We start from the raw sequence: 22,281 nt of genomic DNA on the forward strand, positions 1-22,281 counted from the left end.
TATTAGTTTTAAGGAAGAGAAAAAAGGATGGATTGGATCAGGAAGTCAGTTATTGTTTTCTGGGTTAGTCTGAGTCCAAATCCTCAAATATGCGGCGATTTATAAGTAGCAAACTAGGAATTTAATCCACTTCAGTTTTGGATAACTTGGATAAGACACTTTCTGTCTATAGATCTGTCTATAGATAACTTGGATAAGGCAAGTTATCCAAAACTGATAAATCTGAATTAGTTAACAGATGAGGCAAATTGAGATTGTAAATGCTAAAACATTATTAGAAAACTTTATAAACTAAATAGTTCTATGCCATGTCTTTTTAGTATTTTGCTTGTACTATAATTGTAGTGAAAATAGGTCAGTATCTAATTTTTATAGTCACTAGAGCTCTCCAACTAAATTTAGCTTAGATGTTTTTCTAGCAATTATATACTTAAAAAGTTTACTTTTAAAAATTGTGTAATACATGCCTTTATAGAAATTTAAGAAAACGACTTATGGATTATGTACTTCAGATCACAGCACAACTAGAAGATGTTGATACATTACATAAAAAATCAGGAAACCTATGAAGAACATCAAAAGTGGCAAGGTGTGTTCACTTGCACTTTGTGAGATTGAAACTGCTGCCATTATCTGTGCAAACTATGGTTTGAGTACTTTTAAATTTTAATTTAGCAAAGACTAATTATTTTTTAAATAATTTTGGGGTAAAAAAAATGGTCTTTAGCGTAGAAGAGCTTTACCCGACTTACTTTAGTTGGTTCAATTGGTTGATTTTGGTTTGCTTTTTGAAATTTTGTATTGTCTTAATTTGGGGCACATTGAACTCAATAACAGTTCAGTTGCATTATAGTTCATTTGGGTAAAGTTTATTGTTGGAGGAGGGTAAGTAAATATTTAACTGAAAAAGTGAAGTAAATATTTATTTAAGGCTATAAGTTGAAATATTTGTCAGCTGAGAAATTTTCAGGTAACTTTTTTAACCTTTGAGAAAAATTTACTATAGCATGAGTATTTTTTATACTGCTATGTATAATCCATAGTCATGTATTTTAACCTTTTTATATAAAATACTGATACAGAAAACCATACAATCATAGTAATCTTTTAAAATTGCTTTATAATTCACATAGCGTAACATTCACCCATTTAAAGTTTACAGTTCAGTAGTCTTTAGTATATTCAGACTTATGCAACGATTAACACAATTTAATTTTAGAACATTTTCATCACCTCCAAAAGATACCCTGTACTCATTAGCAGTCACTCCCCATTCACCAGTCTCCCAGCCCTTATCAACCATTAATCCATTTTCTGTCTATAGATTTGTCTAGTTTTGGTATTTTATATAAATGGAATACAGGTAACTTTTTATTAGTGATTTTTCACTTACATGTGTCTTGCATGTCTCATGAGATAGCTATGAATAAGTTAGCCTTCTTTTACAACTTAAATAACAATTATTGTCTGACCGGGAAAAAGTATTAAGTTATTGAGAGACTGCATCCCAATTTAAACCAAGAACCAGACTCCTTACTAGTATTATAACTCAAAAGATTGTGTACCATTAGCCCTTACCTCTGGTGGTGCTTTTCACTGTGAATTGTTCAGCAGCCTCTCAACTTCCCGAAAATACCACTTAAGTCTTAAACTCAGACTTGCATGAGTTTACTGAGATATGTTTACCTTTGCAGCTGGCTTGCCTAGAGTCTACCTTCTTACTCCCCTACTAAGTCCAGAATGGGGAAGAATTAAAAGCAAGAAAGGAGATACAGAAGAAGAGATTGCTCAGGCTGAGGAGGGGCAAAGTGATAAGAGCAGGATTAGAAAGAGACATTAAAAATTCAAGGATACTGAGTTTGTTGGCATCAGAATAAATCTTGGAGGCTGTTTTAAGAGAGAATAAAACCTAGAGGGAAGGAATAAAAGGCAAAGATGTTATAAAACATAGGTAAAATATTTAAAATATTTTGTCCTGAATTTTGAATTTTAGGCATATGTCAGTGAAGCACAAAGGATAGCCCCCTTTTTTGATGAGCTTTAGTATCCTTAAGATATTTTCTTTCTGGAACCTTGTGTAGGAATTTTACAGCTGACCATAATCATGTGTTCTCGTTGGTTTGTTCCAACATCTTTGGATTGGAACCAGTACAGAGTAGGAAACCCATATCACCTTGGGATTATTTTTCAGATAAATCTTCCAGAGGATTAAATGGCACCATCCCCGTCAGGTCCAAGTAGGAGGGGAAGAATCCTATTTTGGGTGCTGTCAGATTAAGTGGGCTGTTTAGTTCACTTTTTATCCAGAAAATGGAGCTAAATGAGAAATTGCAGCTTCCAAAGAAAGTCATACCTTGATTTTATAGATCAAAGCCTTTCTGATTAGATCAGAATTGTTACTGAGATTTTAGGGGCATTCAGTTAAAGTGCCCCAAGAAGAGTGATAAATCACATATAGGTGTAAAGTCAATAAAGTCCTATAGTAAGCAGACTGGAATTTAGGGGGAGGGGAATACACACTGTTAGACTGTTGGTACCTATATTTGACTACTAGGATGATTATATATTTTAAATTCTGTATTCAGTTTCTTATCAGAAATACTGCCTACAATATCTTATACTTAATTTTTTAAGGAACAGGTGATAAAGATAGGTTATATTTTCTTCAGAATAATTGATATTCATTATTTAATAGATAAAATGTGTTATCTGAATGTTTATAGTAGTAGAAACCAAGTTTACAAAATGTCTATATATAATTTGTTTTTAATAACCAAGGATTCTTTCTTTACAAAAGATTTCCTCTATATAAATCTTCCTGTTTTATAGATGATCTGTATTATAGGAGAAACAAGAGTATTTGTTGATTTAACTGGCTAATCTACAGGACTGAGCATTATTAGAGGAGTATTTAAACATAGAAGTCTGTGAAAATATTTTTAGTGCTGAGGGAAATTGGAGGGACTTTCTAGAACCGCAAACTAATAGAAAACTTTTGGCCAGGCATGGTGGCTCAAGCCTGTAATCCAAGCATTTTGGGAAGCCGAGGCGGGAGGATTGCTGAAGCCCTGGAGTTTGAGACCAGTCAGGGCAACATAGTGATACCTTGTCTCTACAAAAAATTTTTTAAAATTAGCTGGACGTGGTGGCACACCTATACTCCCAGTTACTTGGGAGGCTGAGACGAGAGGATCACCTGAGCCCAGGAGCTCCACACTATAGTTTGAGTTGTAATTGTGCCATTGCACTATAGCCTGGGTGACAGAGCAACACCCTACCTCAAACAAACAAACAACAAAAAAAACCTTCTACCTCTGAACATGTGGGGATTTAAAGATTGCTATGATTTAAATATAAATCATAAATATAGAAAATATGAGAACAGAAGAGTATTTGTTAAACAAGACTAAGCTGTGCTGCATAAAGTAAGGCACTATCATTGTGCTGGTATTTTCTGATTCCCTTAGTGCAATAAATGTTAAACTTTACTACTACCTTAGCCATGTTGCAGGGAATTGACATGAATAGTTCCTGGGTTTTGGCTGGGTGCAGTGGCTCACGCCTGTAATCCCAGCACTTTGGGAGGCTTAGGTGGGCAGATCAGGAGTTCAAGACCAGCCCGGCCAACATGGCGAAACCCGATCTCTAATAAAAAACTTAAAAATTAGCCGAACGTGGTGGTGCACGCCTGTAGTCCCATCTACTCAGGAGGCTGAGGCAGGAGAATTGCTTGAACCTGGGAGGTGGAGGTTGCAGTAAGCCAAGATGGCACCACTGCTCCTAGCCTGGGTGACAGAGGGAGACTCCGTCTCAAAAAAAAAAAAAGTTCCTGGGCTTCAAGGGCACTCTAATGTGCACATCTTAAATTCTTAGAGCCTACTTCTATGGACGATTTATGTTACTGTTGATGGAGAATTTGATTTTCTTTTTTATCTTCACCTTTCCCTTGGCCTTTGTAGGTTTTTTGAAGTGAACATACTTTTATGTATTTACTTAATTATTGAGCAGTTCCCAAATGGCAACTTTATTATTTTATTTCTTCAACTCAGTTGTCTAGTTTACTTCATTTGTATCTAATCTATTTAACTCATCCTTTGAGTTTTTAATATCAACATTTTAAATTTTATTTTTTTAGCTTCAAAGGTGTGCATATGCTTGTTACATGGATATAGCATGTATAATGGTGGAGGCTGGGCTTTTAGTGTACCCATCACCCAAATACTGAAGGTTGGACCCAATAGGTAGTTTTTCAACCCTCACCCTCTCCCACCCAATTGTTTTTATTTCTGAAAGTAATATTTCTTTCTTGGTCTGCCTGATAATTATTTTATAGTTTCTTATTTTTCGTTAGTTTTCAAAAAATACCTTGTTGGGCATTTTGTCCATAGATATACTATCTTATATTTGCTAATTCCAATATCGGAAGTCCTTAGGAAGTTGTACTTAAGGTAGTTTGTTTCTTTCTGTATTTGGTGATTTTTTTTATGAGCTAATATTTGATTAAACTGAATATTTCTCCATCCTCTGTATGGTTGCCTACAATATAATTTCTACTTTTTTTTTAGCATAAAAGTTTCATTTTCCTTTTTATACTCAATAACTTGTTTAATTAGCCAGTATTTTTACCAGTTTCATTACTTATTGTTCCTTGCATCTTCTCTGAGTCCACTTTTCTTCTTGCTGAAGTACATCCTTTAGTAATCCTTTTAGTAAGAGGCTGGCTTGTAAATGTCCTTAGTTTTTGTGTGAAAGTATATTTTATGCATTACTTTGTTTTTCAGCTAGATAGAGAATTCTTGGTTGATAGGTTTCCTCCCATCAGCAACCTCAGTATATTATTTCATTGTCTTGTGAAACTTGGCAAACTTGGATCTCTGAGAAGTCCGATCTCTGCCTAATTGTTATGCTTCTGTATGTAATTTTTTTTTTCTGGTAGTTTTTTAAAAGATTTCTTTTCTTTATTCTGTCACCACTACTTACTGTGTGACCTTGGGCAAGTTCAAAATGGGTATAAAATTGTATCTGTGTCATAGGGTTGTAATGAGGATTAAGTTTTAAAGCACTTAGAAGAGAGCCTTGCATATTATAACTGTGACATGTTAATATTTGTTTTATTTTGCCATACTTGATATTCTAAACACATTTCTATGATATGCTTAAGTATGTTGTTTTATCCATAGCTCCTCTTTGAAATACATTGTTGATGGGAAGATTCATATCTTTCTTTGTTTCTAGAAAATTCCTTAGCCTTCATATCTTTGAATATTCATTTTCCAATATTCCTTCTTAGTCTCTGTATTATGTTCTAGGTGGTTCCTCAGTATCATTTTCTAATTTACTAATTCACACTTTGACTTTGTCCAGCTAGAGTTTATGTAGCCTCAGTTCCAGTGAATTTTTTTTAAATATTCAGGCTGTCTCTCTAATAGCCACCTATTCTGGTTTGATTTCTGCCTATTTTTAATTTTTCTTCCCTTAATGACTATTGTGGCTTCCTTTTAACATTTGAAATTATTTTCAGATTGTCATTTTTTCTTCTAGAATGAATTACAGTTGTTGATTTTATTGGCTGTCCATCTTAGTTTAGTTTTCTTTGTGTGTTTTGAGTTTGCTTTTGCAGTCTCCTATTGACAGGAAGTTTTTGTTTTGTTTTCTTCTTCACTCTTCTTATCCAGTATTTTTACACGCACCTACATCTCTGTCTAAAACCACATCTTTATATTGGAGGCTTGATTCCCTTGATTCTTGGTAACATCAGGATCAGGCTTCTCTTTCCAAGAATAAGACACAAACTAAGATCTATATTTCTTCTCACTGGACACATAATTTCATCTAAACCGTAGCCCCATGCAATGGTTAGTAGTAGCTTTTTCTGGCTCCTTTCATAGGTTGGAAGAGCCTCTCCACCCTAGGTATTGGTTTCAAGCAGTGAGCCTGAGTTCTATCCCAGCCATGCATGGGTACCTTTTTAGTCCCTGTTACTATCCCTACAGGATGTGGACTTTTGGCCATCTCTGTTACTTGAGCCCAGAAGGCTCACAGTTTTAGCTTCAAAAACTGCTTTGTATTTAAAGAGTTCAGTGGCTTGGTCTTTTTAAATATTTTGTTTGTATAGTTAATAAATATTTAACATACATTAAAATGTTTGGAACAGATACATTTCAAAAGTGAATATACAAATCCATTTGGAAGTTAGTCCATTTTGTGTTGCTATCACAGAATATCACAGACTGGGTAATTTATTAATAATAGAAGTTTATATAGCTCTTGGTTCTGAGGCTGGTAAGTCTAAGATTGAGGGGCTGCATCTGGTGAGGGCCTTCTTGCCAGATGGAAGGCAGGAATGCAAGAGAGCACAAGCGCAAACAAGGGCAAGACGGGGCCAGACTCGATTTTACCAGGAACTCACTCCTAAGATAAGGGCATTACTCAATTCATGAGGGCAGAGCCTTCATCACCCAGTTACTTTTTATGGACTCACTGGTTATTACTGTCACAATGACAATTCAATTTCAACATGAGTTTTGGAGGTGACATTCAAATCATAGCAGAAGTCAATGTTTAAAATCAATGTATATCCTACATACCCTTCAGAAAGATACTAGTTGACTCTCCTACTTATGAGAGGTATATTTTTTTATTCCTTTGCCAATATTGGGTGTAGTAATTTTTTAATTTTTGAGAAGGTAATGTATAAAAAACAAATTTGTGTTTAATAGCTAGCAGGATTGGTCATTGCTCCATATATTTATTACCCATTTATATTCTTTTATTTATTTAATTGCCTGTTCACATTCATTGCCCATTTCTTTTCCTTTAGGTGTTCATTTTTATTGTCTTTTAAAATAGCTGTTTGTATATTGTAGTAATGTTAACTTTTGTGTATATATTGCAGATGCTTAAAAGACGTTTGCTTTTCAGGTTAATGAGCTTTATCTTATAGTGTAGGAGTTTCTTTTCTCTGGAGTCACTTTTTCTTATTCCTTTGGAATCAGTCTTTTCTTGTCATCCTTAGAAAGTCCTTTCCTACCATAAGATTACAGAAATATATGCATACATCTACTGGTATCATTTTATTATTAATACTTCAGACTTCAATCTTTAATCTCTTGGTATTTATTTTAAGGTGTGATGTTGAAGGGATTCAGCTACCCACCACTGGAGGGCAGGAGTGGAAAAGATCAGCTTTCAGACACCCATTATTGAATCTCTCTGTTCCCAGAGAGCTCTTTCTGGATTCTCAGTTCTATTCCACTGATAAATTTATTCCTGCATTAGTATTGCCTCTTAAATACTATAATTTGGAATCAAGTTTAAATATCAGGTATTGCAGATTCTCATGATTTTAAGAATGTTTTGGCTATTCACATTTATTCATATATATTTTGAAATGATTTAATCAAGGTCTGGGAACAAAAGGTCCAGTTGTGACTATATTGAATTTATAGATTAAATAAAGGGAGGATAACCATCTTCACAATTTTGAATCTTCCTATCCAAGAAAAAGAAGTGTGTGTTATTCTGAAGCCCTCTTCTTAAAAAGGTTCTATTTCTTGTTATTTATTTAGATATACTTTTATTTCTGTTTTAACTTTCTAAGTGATTACTGTTAATCATTTTCATATATGGTTTTCTATAGTCAAATAATCTTATTGAGTATTTTTTTCCCTATCATTTCAGGTTTTGAGTTTGCCATCATGTCATTAACTGCAAATAATTGATCTCCTTATAATTTTATGCCTCTTTTTGTTAGCCTTGGCTTATCTCAATAACCATTATTTCTACACATTGCTGAGTTACAGGGATAAGAGTTGGTGTCCTTGTTCTTTTTTCTTTCCTGGGAATTGTTCTAGTACTGAGATTTCCTCTTTGGCTTGAAGTAAGTATTATATTAAGGAATAAATTTTATCAAATCCCTTTTAGAATATGATGAGATGATCATATGGATTGTTTTTAACTTTTAAAAAGATGACTTATATTAGTCAGCTGCCTAATGTTGGCTCATTGTTACGTTCCTAAAATGATCCCTATTTGGTGATTTGTAATATATATTTTACTGATTTTTTGGCATCTGTATTAATAAGTATGTTTGGACTATAGTTTTATTTTTTTAGTGCTGTCTTTGTCAAATTTTATAGAAGGATTATGATAGGTTTGTAAAAAGAATTGGAAATTTTTTTCCTGTAATCTATAGATAATTTAGGTAATTTGAGAGTTACATGTTTCCTTAGGGCTTGAAGGATCTTGTTTTGAAATAGTCTTGCCTGATGCACTTTTATTTTTAATAGCTTATTTTGAGAACAATCCAAATTTAAAATTTGCAAAAATAATACAGTGAACTTCCATATTTATTTAAATGGCCAGTTGTTAACATTTTTCCACATTAGTTTTACAGACTTTTTTCCCTGTGTATGTGCATATATGTATTCATATTCTCTTGGCATGCACACACACATTTTGTTATTTTTTAATTTTGCTGAACCATTTAAGACTTAGTATGGACATCATGAACCTTTACTCTTAAATATTTAAATGTGTGTCCCCTAAGAACAAGGACTATCACTTTCTCTTACATAACCATAGTTCAATTATCAAATTTAGGAAATTTAACATTCATACAATACTATTATCTAATAATATACAACCCATAGTCAGATTTTATCAGTTGTCCCAGTAATGTCCTTTATAACAATCTTCCCCTCCCCATTCCTTCACCCTTTGCCTTCATCCAAGCCAGTCCATAATCACATATTACAGTTTGTTGTGACCTCCTTGGTCTCCTTTAACCTGGAGTGGTTCTTTAGTCTTTTTGCATTTTGTTTTTCATGAGCTCTGGAGTTTTTTGAGGGATAGTTCTTTAATAACTTCCTCATATTGTTCCAGGTTTCTGGTCTTCACTCTAGCACTAATTGAAAAAAAAAATTTGTTTTCCGAGAACTGTTACTTTCCTCCATATTTTCAAATTTATTAACAGAGAATTGTACAGAGTGATTTATTTTACAACAATAAAATTCTATTTGTGAGGTGAGTATAGCCTGTTTGGCTTCTAATTTTAAATAATTTTTTTAGTTAGACTATTTAGTGGCTTACCTATTTTATTTTTTTCACATATAACATGTACTGTCATTTTACGTAATATATTCCTTCAGCTTTTATTTTATTTTGTATGTGTGTGTGGTTCATTTTTCTTTTTAGGTTGAATATTTAGTATACTGATTTTCTTTAGTATACTGATTTTTTTAACTAAGTGTGAATTTTTTTTTTTCTATTTTCAACACACTATTGCTGGCTTAAAGGTGAGGTTTCTTAATAAGGTTTGGTCACATCTCAGAATTTGATAGGAGATTTTTCTCATTGTTTCTAAATATTCTATAATTGTAGAAATATATAAACTCAATGCAAAAAACTGGTGTAGGAGCTTACTTTTTAAGCAATTTCCACATGTTTGAGGTTTTCTTCTTTCTTTACACATTATCAATATCTACTATTAATGTATAATTCAGATGTGTCATTTCATTATTTCATTTTCTTTTTTTTTTTTTTTTTTTGGTCTGTGGGGTAGGATGGGGGAGTGTGTTAGAAATCTATAACCTTTTCTTTCCAACATATAATCCAATAATTATTTGATTTTTCAATTAATGTTTTAAGTGTGTTTGAACAGAATATATAGTCTTGAAATTTTGGACCACATCTTTTACCAATTTAAAACATGGCTCTTACTTTGTTTATTGCTTTATTCCTTGTGATTTACTTTGTCTGAAATTGAAATTGCAATTCTTGGTATCTTTTTTGCCTAGTGTATTTCGACCACAACAAAGTACTTTTATACTGACATCTTTATTTTTGAGTTTCTTGGTTTTGATTAGTCTCTTGATTGCATGAATCTATCTTTAAATAGTTTATTTTTCAGAAATGAAACATGGATAACACTACTTTAGTGCTGGCATATTTGATCATGTCTTCCTATTGCCTTTACATATAAATGACAACCTTGCTGGTCATAGTATTCTTGGAATAAAACCTCTTTATCCTCAACGTTTATAGGCATTACTTTGTTGCCTATCATCTGATGTTGCAAAGAAGTCTGGGGCCAGCCTGATTTCTTTTTTCTTTTTCTTTTTTGGCATGTTTATTTTTTTTTTTAATTTGAGACAGTCTTGCTCTGTCACCCAGGCTGAAGTGCAATGGTGCGATCTAGGTTCACTGCAGCCTCCGCCTCCTGGGTTCAAGCGATTCTCCTACCTCAACCTCCCGAGTAGCTGGGATTACAGGCGTGCGTTATTATGCCGGCTAATTTTTATATTTTTAGTAGAGATGGGGTTTTGTCATGTTGGCCAGGCTGATCTCAAACTCCTGACCTCAGGTGATCCTCCTGCCTTGGCCTCCCAAAGTGCTGGGATTATAGGCGTGAGCCATCGTGCCCAGCAGATGGCATGTTTATTTTGTCTGAATTGTATTCTTAAAATTTGTAATCTTCAAATTATGCTTCGGTATTGGTCAGTTTCTACTAAATGTATCTAGTACTTGATAAACGCCATTCAATCACCAAGTTTAGTCTTTAGTTTATGATTTATTTCTTCTGCCTTTGAAATTTAATTTTTCTTCCATTATTTGGTTTTCTTATTTACAATGTGCTAATTAATTAAGCTGTTGGATCTGCATTGTTTGTATCTTTTCTCAAGTCTACTTGTTTTTGTTTCTTTATGCTTACTTGCATACTGGATGATTTTTGTCCTGTTCGTTTTTACCCCTTGCAGATTGTTTGCTGTAGTGTCTTCATTCCTCATTATTGCTTTTCATGACATTTAAAATATTGCAATGATATTTTTTCTCTGAAATATCTTTTTTTAAAAGCTCTGTTGATACTTTTTATATTCTGGTTTCTTTTCATCCCTATTTCACAAATTAGGTTTTTAAAAATTTTCTTATATGTAAGTTGTCACCTAGTTTTCTAAGGTAAATCTTTTAGACTGTGACATCATGTTCTTGAGTACTTTTTTAGTTACTTTTTTATTTCAGAATTTTTGTATGGGTTCCATAAATTTTGTTTCTGCTTTTTTACTTAAAGGGTGGCAGTTTTCTCTGTTGTTTGCCCAAAAATAACTAGATACTCCTTGCCTGTTCTGTCATTATATTAGGATACCATTACCTCTTTCCCCCTTGGAATTTAACAGGCTGAATTATATTAAATTATTTTAGTTATCGTATTTCATTATTTTTGAGAGAAATGATAGGGATTTTATCCTATTAACCTGTTACAGGTAAGAAACTTTGTCTTTCTTGATTTTTCTCTTGATGCTTGTTGAAATTACTGATTATTTTAGTTATCATATTTCATTATTTTTGAGAGAAATGATAGGGATTTTGTCCTATTAACCTGTTACAGGTAAGAAACTTTGTCTTTCTTGATTTGTCTCTTGATGCTTGTTGAAATTACTGCACATTTTCATCTTTACAAGTTTGGCAGATTTTCTTTCCCAACAGAAGAACTTGACTATTGGGCATTCTGCTAATTTCCATGGCTGCTATAACAAATTATCATGAACTTGGTGGCTTAAAACAATACAGATTTATTCTCACAGTTCTGGAGGCCACAAGTTCAATATCATTTTCACGGGGACAAAATCATGGTGTCACCAAGAATGTGCTCACTCCCGAGGCTTTAAGGAGAAATCTGTTTCTTGCTTTTTTTCACCTTCCAGTGGCTGTCAGCCTCATCACTTGCCTGGTAGCCACATCACTCCAATCTTTAAGACCAGCGTCTTCAAATCTGTGTCTGCTCTGTCTTCACATCACCTTCTCTGTGTGTGTCAGATCTTCCCCTGACTCTCTATTCTAAGGACATGTGAGTTCACTTAGAGGTCTCTGGATAATCCAGGATCCTCTCTCCATCTCAAGATTCTTAATCACATCTGCAAAGACCTTTTTTTCCAAATAAGGTAACATTTATAGGATTAGGACTGGTATCTTTGGGAGTCATTATTCAGCCTACTAGGTATCATTTTGTTTTGCTACTTTAGAGTGAGGCAGACATATTAGTCAAAAATTGGATTAGAGTAAAGCCTCATAGATTGTGCTGTTTGTTAGAATCACAGATACTGTCCTCTTTACCGAATGATGCAAACTCTGATGCCATGGTGGAAAAGTATATGAATTGAATTGGATGTGGTCAATAAGGATTGCTAGGGACTCGAGAATGCATGTTGTTCTAGGGAGAGGAAATACGTGAAGGTCAAATTCAGGTTATCAGGTTATCAGTTTGTAATCCTAGTTTGTAGCTGCTTTTTTCTTTTCATTTCTTACAAGCTGGTCTTGCTGTAGTAAAATAATTTTGTGTGTCTCTTATAATCTTGATATTGAGAATAAGAGGTTTTTTTTTTTAATGGGAATTCCATCCACGTGATTTTAAAGTATTACTTTACTAATGATATTTACCTAGGTATTCCTAGAACTTTAGTCTTCTCATGTAACGTTTTATACATTTCTCAGAACAAGGTAATTGACAAATAATCAAGGTTGCTTATTTATTGATGAGGAAAGTTAGACATTAAGCCAAAGGACTTGTCCAGCATCGCATATTGGATAGACCTATAACTTTTAACTTTAATCTTGTGGTGACAGGTATTTCCATTTTTTTTTTTTGATGTTTCATATGTGCTTTGATGTTGATGTGTCATGTGACATGAAGTGTGTCCCTGTTGTTGGATAATTGGGCAAGTCTAAGTTCTTTTTACTTTATATTCCTGATTTTGTTTTTCTAGATGTGTTATTTTTACAGATTCAGGTTACTTCTTTTTTTAAATCATGTTATTAGAGCTAAACTAATGAAAAATCATATAGAGATGAACTTGGTTTTGAAATATAATGAGTGGGTACTTGCTTGGCTGGAATTTTTTCTCACAAGTTTTTTATAAAGATGGTATGAGTGTATACTTTCTATCCAGGAATGTGTGTACACTAGGGGGAGTGTTGGGGGGATGAGGGTGGAAGACACACAGGAGGCTGGTGTGGTGGCTCATGCTTGTAATTTCAGCACTTTGAGAGGCCAAGGCAGGGGAATCACTTGAGGTCAGGAGTTTGAGACCAGCGTAGCCAACATGATGAATCCCCATCTCTACTAAAAATAACAAAAAATTAACTGGGCGTGGTGGCACATGCCTGTAATCCCAGGTACTTGGGAGGCTGAAGCACAGAATCACTTGAATCCAGGAGCCAAGATCATGCCGCCACATCCCAGCCTGGGCGACAGAGTGAGACTCTGTCTCAAAAAAAAAAAAAAAAAAAAAAAGACACAGAAGACCCTAAGTGTACACTCAGATGCTCTTTATATCCATACCCATTATCAGTTTGGTGATACGTTATTCTAGTTTCATGAACCTTTACTCTTAGAACTTGGTTTATTCTCTAATATCTTTTGGATTCAGTTTTGCAGTTGAGATGGCTAATATCAATTTGATACTCTTTCCTTTTATGATTGCTCATGTTTTTGTCTAGAACCTTGCATTATAGTATTTTTATTTCTTTTCCTTGCATTTCTATAGTTGTGAACAACTAGGAGTGGGTTTTTAGCAATTAATTCAGTGAGCTTGTTAATTTTGAAAAGGCTTCAACTGAGGAACACTTTCTTCTCATTTCTTTGATGATAGCTTCTCTGTTTCTCCTTCAGAAAGTCTTGTTTTTTATATGCATATTTACTTTTTGGGCGCACTCTCCTTGTTAATGAGTTATTTGCATCTGATTTTGAGTTTATTCAGCAAATATTTATTAATGATCTACTGTATACTCTGTGCTAGGGGAGTTGACCTAGGGAACTCAAAGGAGGCTCCTTTGAAGAATTGATGCTTGAGCTGAGATCTCAGGAATGAGTAGGAATTATCTAAGACATGAGAGAACAGCTGTTAAGGTAGGGAAAGTAGCATTTGTTTATATATTTGGAGGAAGGAAGTATGATGAGTACTAAGTACTGTAAGAAAGCCCTTGTGGTTGGAGTAGAGAATGTAGGAGAAGGGACAGTATGAAGTGAGATGAGGCTAGAGAAGGTACGTAGGGGCTTGACTACCCAGGGACTTCATGTGAGCCATATTAAGCAGTTATTTATCCACCTCCTACCCCCAGCAGTGGAAAGCCATTGAAAAACTTTTAGTACAGAAGTGATATGGTGAAATTTGTATTTTGAAAGATTTACTTAGGCTGCAGTTTGGAGAATGAATTAGAGGGATGCCAGGATCCACGTGAAGAGACTAAAGAAGCTAGTATTCTGCAGTGAGAATGATGGTAGCTTGAGACTAGGGCATTGGTAGAAAAAAGTGGACAGATTTGAGAATGCTTAGGAAGCATATAACCCATGGGATTTGATGATGGACTGATGGGAGATGAGGTAGAGAGAGGTATCAAAGATATCCTTAGTTTCTGTTTCTTTTTCTGAGTTGGGGTCTTGCTATATTGCCTAGGCTGGTCTTGAACTCCTGGATTCAAGCAATCTTACCGCCCCAGCCTCCAAGCAGTTGGGACTACAAGTATGCAACACCGCACCCAGTGAATGTTCTTGGTTTGTATTCACCTTGGTGGGTGATGGTGCCATTCACTGGTAAAAGCTGCAGATATGTGAGAGTGCTCAGGGAGGCAGCATAGAATGGGAAAAGGGCCTACATGTAACCCTTGAGGAATGCCAGTGTTTAATGGCTTGGGAGATGAAAATGAGCCTGCAGAGGAGACGACGGAAAAGCTTAGGGGTAGGAAGAAAGCTGGGAGTGTGTGTGTAGCATCTTGAAAGGCCAATGGGAAGACTGTTTCTGGAGGGAGTGTTATAGTTGAATGCTTTTGTGAGCAGTCAATTAGAGGAGGGCTAAAAAATGTCCCTTAGATTAAGTGACTTGGAGGAACTTGATTTAGTAAAATGGCCAGACAGCCTTTTGGAGCATCAACTTTTTTTTAAGAAGTTTAACTGTAAAGAGAAGAGAGGCACATGGGTAGCTTGAGGGGAATAAGTCACATGAAAAGTTATTTTTAATGGGTAACATGGGTGACACTTGTGGCTTTAAAAGTCACACTCCAACTGAGAAATGTTGATAAAAAGGAGAAAAAGGAAAATAGTGTAAGATTCCTGAAAAAACTGTCATTTAAGACTCCTTTGAAACATGGGCACCAAAGCTAGTCTAGTAGAGAATTTATTATCAGTGAGAGGACAGAGTCCTATTACAGCAGAAAAGTAGGAGGAGAGGGTTATGAAAGAATTCATTGAAATGATTCACTCATTTATTGATCTTTTTTTTTCTGTAGTATCCAATCTGCCATTCATTGTCTCTATTCAATTTTCAGTTCAGTAAATTGCTTTTCATTTCCATGAAACTATTTTCAGAGTACCTCTTTTTTAATTGACAGTCTGCAATTGTTTTATTCATTCAATGTCATTTCATATCTTGGTTAGTTTCTAATTTTGAGCTAATGAATACTGAGTCTCCCTCTTTTTAACTTCTGAATTAAAAAAAAAGTCATCTTATTTTTCTCTGTTCATTTTTACACTTTATTTAGCCTAAGTATCTGAAATTGGCTTTGCTAGAAATTACAGTTAGTTCACTGTTGTTTTCTTTCAGTCCCAGATAAAAAAGAAAAATTTTAGATTTCTTTCTTTTCTCTTCTTCCTTTTTTTTTTTTTTAAGGTAATTTATCTTTGGCAGTTTTAGAGATTTAGAAAAGAAAATATATAGACTTGTAGGCAGAAGAAGATATGGCATTGAGGGAAGTTTTAGTTTTGTTCTGTGACAGTCTTCCTTATCTTGTATGTTGTCTTTAAAAAGCCTACACATTTAGATTTTCATTACCTCATTTGCAGGGATACAGGATAGCACATGTAGGAGAATTGGAGTGTAAGTCCAGAAACCTAAGTCTTATTCTTAGCCTTATTGATGAACCAGCTTTGTAACCTTGGGCAAATTATTCTGTTTCTCTGCACCTTCTTATTTGTAAAATAGGTTTACACAAATCATTTCTGCATTTTGGCTCTGATTCATTATGCAAGTTATCAAAATCAAATTTGTAACTATAAATGAGTAATGTTTTATTATTTTTACTTTTTTAGAGACAGAGTCTTACTCTATTGCCCAGGCTGGAGTACAGTGCCACCATTATAGGTCACTGCAGCTTCAAATTCATGGGCCCAAGCAGTCCTCCTTCCTCAGCCTCCTGAGTAGCTAGGACTACAGGCATGCACCACTATGCCCCGCTAATCATTTTTACAGGGTCACGCTATTTTGCCCAGGCTGGTCTTGAACTGCTCTCAAGTGGTCCTCCCACCTCAGTCTCCCAAAGCACTGGGACTACAGGCATGTGCCACCATGTGTGGCTCTAATCATTTTTAAAGCAACAATCAGTGGGAAATTTCAGCTCCAAATGGGAGAAAAATTTCCAAAGATTAGCCTTTTTTTTTTTTTTTTTTTACAGATTTGCTACAGTTTTGTTAATGTGCATATTTCTCATTACCATAGACAACTTTGAAATGGCTGCCTTGGATTACAAACTAGAATTTATTACTATTTCACATAGCTTGGGAAATTAAGTGTAGTTTGTGTAGCCTAAATTATCCTTTATAGAGATGTAGCTGCAAGGGTTAGCATTTCTTCTTTGAACCCCAGGTATGCAGTATATTGCTTAATACTCTATTGTTCCATAAATATGCATTCCAGAAGTCAGCTGACCATTTGTCCTTATCTTTGAGGACAAAGCCCATACATATGTAAGCATTAGTGAGCAATGTAGAATATAAAGATTTGGTAGCAGTAGAGAGTTTACGCTCTACATCCCACTGCAAGTAATTTGAATATTGCCATATTATCCACTGTGACCTGTGCTGTTTGTTAACGTTCCTTTTCCCCACCTTCCCCGAGGAGCTTGTAGTCTCTCACTATATATTTTTTTCTCTTTGGATTTCCCTTCAGCCTTTAGATTTCTTACCTCTAATGCAAGTCTACTCTAGGTTTTTCTCCCAAATGTTTAAAACCAAACCTATTATCTCAGTGGTCATCAAAGGTCCTCTAGTTAGCAGTATCCACCCTTCTTGAAATGCCTGTTTAGCAGTGTTCTTTTGTTATATGAGTAAGAATAACTCTGGTATTTGCTAAGAGAATATAATTTTCTCCACATTGTGTGTATCTATGTCCTTTGTTTATAGAGCCTGGGGGGCGTTCCCTATTAGGTTAAGTGTCCCTAGGTAAATAGAAAAATATAATGTAGGGTTTTATTACTCAACTTTTTAAGGTTTCTGCTCAAATTGTCAGTTGAATAACTCTTGTTACTTTGGGGCTAACATGTTGCTTAGGGATTTTAACAATAAAATATATAGAGCATTTTAAAAATTATTCGCTATAATTCTGAGTGGATTAAACCAAATGACCGGGTTCAAGACTCTACTATGAGTTCACCTTTCCTTAATAAAAGGCAAGACTGAACATTAATTAATGACTTCTTGGCCCAGCCTTAGAATTTTTCAATTTAGGGATTAGTTTGGTTTTTAAAAGGTACAAAATGTTCATGAAATTTTCTGATTATATCAAATATTAATTCAGTCTTGTCTTTTGTCATAGTACTTTGTTTTGAAAAGTTCAGATCAACTGATAATACTAGTGCTGTGATGAGACTCAGCTTGTACTCAAGAATAGATTTATGACTAGGTGAGAACTAAAATTTCTCTCAGAAACTAAAAACTTTCATGGACAAATTGAATCCCCTTGGGATTTACTATTTATGGATATACGCCAATTTAATTATTGGACTAAATAAAATACTCTTTATTAGTCCACTTATGGAAGATGACTGTGTAAACATAGTATTTGCAAGTAAGTACTTTTTGGTATTATATTTATATAATCAGCTCTTGTATCCATGTAGCTTATAGTTGGCTGCTTCACCAGGACTCTACAAATTGCTCAGAACCCAAGGAGGTAAGATTTTTATATTGCCTATTTTCAGTATGTAAAAGTCCAGCCACAAAACTATTAATTTACCCTTCACTATATTTTTACAGTTGCTGTGGAGCTGAACCTAAAATTTTGTCAGATGGTTACTTGGTTTGTTACATTTTTATATACTAATTTATATACTATAATAATATACTATATATATTTTTTAAAGTCTGGGGTTTGTTTTTATAAAGTATATTCTATCTTCAAAGAATTATTTGGTAGTTTCATGTGTGTATCTGGAAAATAACTACTGTACTTCTTTATGAAAGTGAGAGTGAGGTCCCTGCTAGTTGAGGCTGGAATCTAGACGTGGCTGTTTATGTAGGAATTAGTAATTAAACAGTGCCTGTTTGCTGACTGCCTCATTTTTGCCAGGCTCTGTATGGGTGCCTTGGAAGGCATTGCCTCATTTAAACCTTGCAGCAGCATTCAGAGGAAAGTATTAATATGCCCACTGTACAGATGAGGAAGTTGAGGAATGCTTTATTAGTAGGTGTGAAGTGTCTTAAGCATAGTACCTCCCTCCTCAGCCTTGCTCCCTCATCCTAGTTAAGGGAATTGAGACACGGAGATAGCAATTTGCTATTGACCTTCAGCAGATGACTTAACCTCACTGTGGCTTAGTTTCTTCATGAGTAAAACAGGGTACCTATCTTTTAGGATTGGTGTGAAGATTAAAGAAGTTAATACATATACAAAACTTTAGAACAGTGCTTGGCTAGTAGTAATCTCTCCATAAATGTTAGATGTTATTATTAAGCCTGTGACTACCTGTTATCTCATGTAATTGTTCAGAGATAAAAATGTAGGCTATAGGAAAGAATAAGGAGGAAAGCCAGGCTCCTAATCTGTCTAAGATAGAAGTGAATCTTAGTTAAGTTTTAAGATAATCCTATGTGCTTTTAAAATATTTCATGGTTTGCTTTTCTTTGGCTCCCAGTTTCTTTTTTTTTTTTTTTGACTTCTTAGTACAGGTAACTTTTGAAGGAATTCAGCTTACCTTAGATGAACCAAAGGAAAGCTAAAAGCCGAGATAATTTAGAAAAACTAAAGCAGAGATTATGTTCCTAAATTCCCTCTTTCTGCTTCAAAGTCCAGGAAACACCACCTGCAGATACAGTTATATCCCATTGTTAGACCCTTTCCTGAAGCCATCTTTTCTTTGTCTTCCCAGAGAGAAACTAGTCATTCGACAAAGATTGAACTTCTTCTGTGTGTTAGGCTGTGCTCCAAGTGCTGGGAAGACACCAGTGAATAAAACAAAAAGTCCCTGCTCTCATGGAGTTTACAGCCACTATTCTAAAGTTTGTCTGTATTCTGCCTGTCCTTGTTTTTATACTTTTAGCAAATACGTGTATAGAATTGTTTTGCAGCCTTGTTCAGCATATTGTCTTCTTTTGTTTTTTAGGAATATCTGTTTATGTAATTAGATCTGTTTTTGATAAATTGTATTCTGTTATTTATCCATCCTACCTTCTAATGAGCAGTTAGGTTATTTCCAACATTGACTATTATGGTTCTCCAAAAAGATCATTGAACATGTCACCTTGGATGGATGGATGGGAGAGTTTCTTCAAGACAGCATGTTTCAAACTTTTTGTTGTGACCACAGTAAGAATTATGTGCACCTCAGCTTAGTAAATACAAATATACACTTGGGACAAAAACTTCAAGAAACAGTATTTACTTTTATCACCTGGGATGCACTCTATTTTGTTCTGTTTTGTTTTCTTGAGACGTTGTTTCGCTCTTGCTGCCCGGGCTAGAGTGCAATGGCATGATCTTGGCTCACTGCAACCTCCACCTCCCAGGTTCAAACAATTCTCCTGCCTCAGCCTCCTGAGTAGTTGGGATTACAGGCGCCAGCCACCACACCCGGCTAATTTTTTGTATTAGTAGAGACAGGGTTTCACCATGTTGGCCAGTCTGGTCTCGAACTCCTGACCTCAATTAATCCACCCACCTCAGCCTCCCAAAGTGCTGAGATTACAGGCGTGAGCCACCGCGCTCGGCCTATTTTATCTTTTTCAAATGCAGTTTACACACAACCCAGCTGATTGGGTTGTGTGTAACCCATACTGATTAAACTGATTTATCACCCGTGTTCATTATTTTTAAAACGTTGTTTTGAGATCTATAATTAGAAGTGGAATTGCTGAGTAGTTGCTTAAGTGTATCTTCAACTTCTTCAACTAGCTGTTGCCAGTTGCAATTCAGAGTGGTTGAACCAATTTAAACTCCTATCGGCACTCTAGGGGAGTTCCTGTTTCTCCACATTCTGACCAACTCTTGATATTGCCAGATGGATGAGAAATGGCATTTGTTTTAAATGTGCCTTCCCCTGTTTACTAATGAAGTGTTTAAAGTGTCTTTTAAAATATATCACATAGAAGTTTAATTTAATGGTAATCAGAGCTGGCGGCAAGGAGGAAATATTGTGATTGACTGCCTCCTCTGGCAGAAAAAATGGTGTAATAATTATATAATAATATCTATATTATATTGAGTATTTATAATTTGCTAGACACTATACTTCGTGCACTGTATACATTATTGCATTTAATCGCCATAAGAATCTTGTAAGGTTAGTGCCTTCTTATATACTTTTTTTTTTGAGACGGAGTCTCGCTCTGTCACCCAGGCTGGAATGCAGTGATGCGATCTCAGCTTGGCTCAGTGCAACCTCTGCCTCCAGGTTCAAGCCATTCTTCTGCCTCAGCCTCCCAAGTAGCCGGGATTACGGGCATGTGCCACCATGCCTGGCTAATTTTTGTATTTTTAGTAGAGACAGGGTTTCACCATATTGGCCAGGCTGGTCTAGAACTCCTGACCTCATGATCCGCCCACCTCGGCCTCCTAGAGTGCTGGGATTACAGGCGTGAGCCACCACACCTGGCTGCCTTCTTATATGCTTATACAGGAACAGATGGAGAAAGAGATTCGGAAAGTTTCAGTAGTCACACTATTACTAAGTAGTAGAGCCAGAATTTAAACCCACATTGGACTAATTTCATAACTTATTTTCTTTAGTACTTCATGCTATTGGTGAATTCTTAGAGGAAGGAAGTTTGTCATTACTATTCTTTTCTGTTGGTTTGTCTCTTAAATGTGTTTCATTTTTTGAGTTTCACTCACGTCTCTTTTTTTCTTTCCTTTTCTCAAGATAGTGGAGTCTTTCCTCTGTAAAACTTCATCTTGTTGTTTCTAGTCTAGGATAGTGGTCTTGTAACCTAGGATAGTGGTCTTGGTTACTGCAATTTTGGTTGATTATTTCTTGTTGGCCCTTAATGTGCCCCCATCTTCTGCCTTAGGCATTCCATCTAATCTTTTCCAGCAGTTTGCAACCTTACTGTGCCTCAGAATCACATATGAAAATTTAAAAATCATAGATACCTAGGTTCCAACCCTACCCTGGAAATTCTGATTTGGAAATATTTATTTTTCAAAAAGTCCACAGATAATTCTGTTGCACAGCCATGGTAGAGACCCATTTTCTTAGGGGTTAATGATGCTTTAGAGTCACGCAGACTTGAATCAGAGCCCTGATTCCTTTAAACTTATTAGTTAAGTGATCTTGGCCAAGTTCTTTAATCTTGGCTAAGGTTCTTCATCTATAAATTGGAGATAATATTATTATCTACCTTAGAGAGTTGTTGAAGAGATTAAATGAAGTAATGCTTGTAAAACACTTACCAGACGGACTTAGAATACTTCTTAAACATTGCCTGCTAATAAGGTGTCATTATTACATTATCCTTTATCCAATCAAAATACTCACCTTTGCAGTGTGTATCAACTTGATTTCAGAAAAATAATCTGATAGCTATCACCATAAGGGATGGATGATAGCTAGTTTTCATTACTTACCTTTCGTTAGTTGAACTGTACTAGGAGGCAGAGGAGTAGGCAGATGGTTTTATCATGCCAATCAGCCAGTCTTTTCTGCCTATGTATCAGTTTGGACCTATAAGGAAAATGAAGGGGAAAACAAATGTTTTTCTTTCCTTCCTAGGAGGATTTTCTTCTTGCCCTCTTTCTCCCAGTTTCCTCTCTGAGCTGAGTATCATTAGCATCATCAATACCCTAGTTTCAAAGCTGCGTAGTGATTTACCTAGATACTTTTCTCCACCATTATTCCCTACTACCTAACTCCTCTTCACCTCCATTAAATCTCTGTTCATCATGCTATCCTTCTTTTGGATTGCCTTTAGTTCAGTTGTGACTTACTTGATTACTTGAACCCAGGTGTCTACCTTTCTAAGCTATTGTTCAAGTAAGGGCCAAGGTAAATTCTAACCAGCTGTCTCTTTGCCTTGTGTGGGCC

At 35.2% G+C, this 22,281-nt stretch overlaps 1 protein-coding gene across 3 annotated transcripts in view; it reads left to right on the forward strand.

Annotated features, from left to right (window-relative positions):
* Nucleotides 1-22,281, forward strand: part of PPM1A (protein phosphatase, Mg2+/Mn2+ dependent 1A) — a 47,061-nt gene that overhangs the window by 13,494 nt on the left and 11,286 nt on the right. The window lies entirely within an intron of this gene.

Source organism: Gorilla gorilla, chromosome 15 (genome assembly GCF_029281585.2).
Source record: "Gorilla gorilla gorilla isolate KB3781 chromosome 15, NHGRI_mGorGor1-v2.1_pri, whole genome shotgun sequence".
Taxonomy (NCBI): Eukaryota; Metazoa; Chordata; class Mammalia; order Primates; family Hominidae; genus Gorilla; species Gorilla gorilla.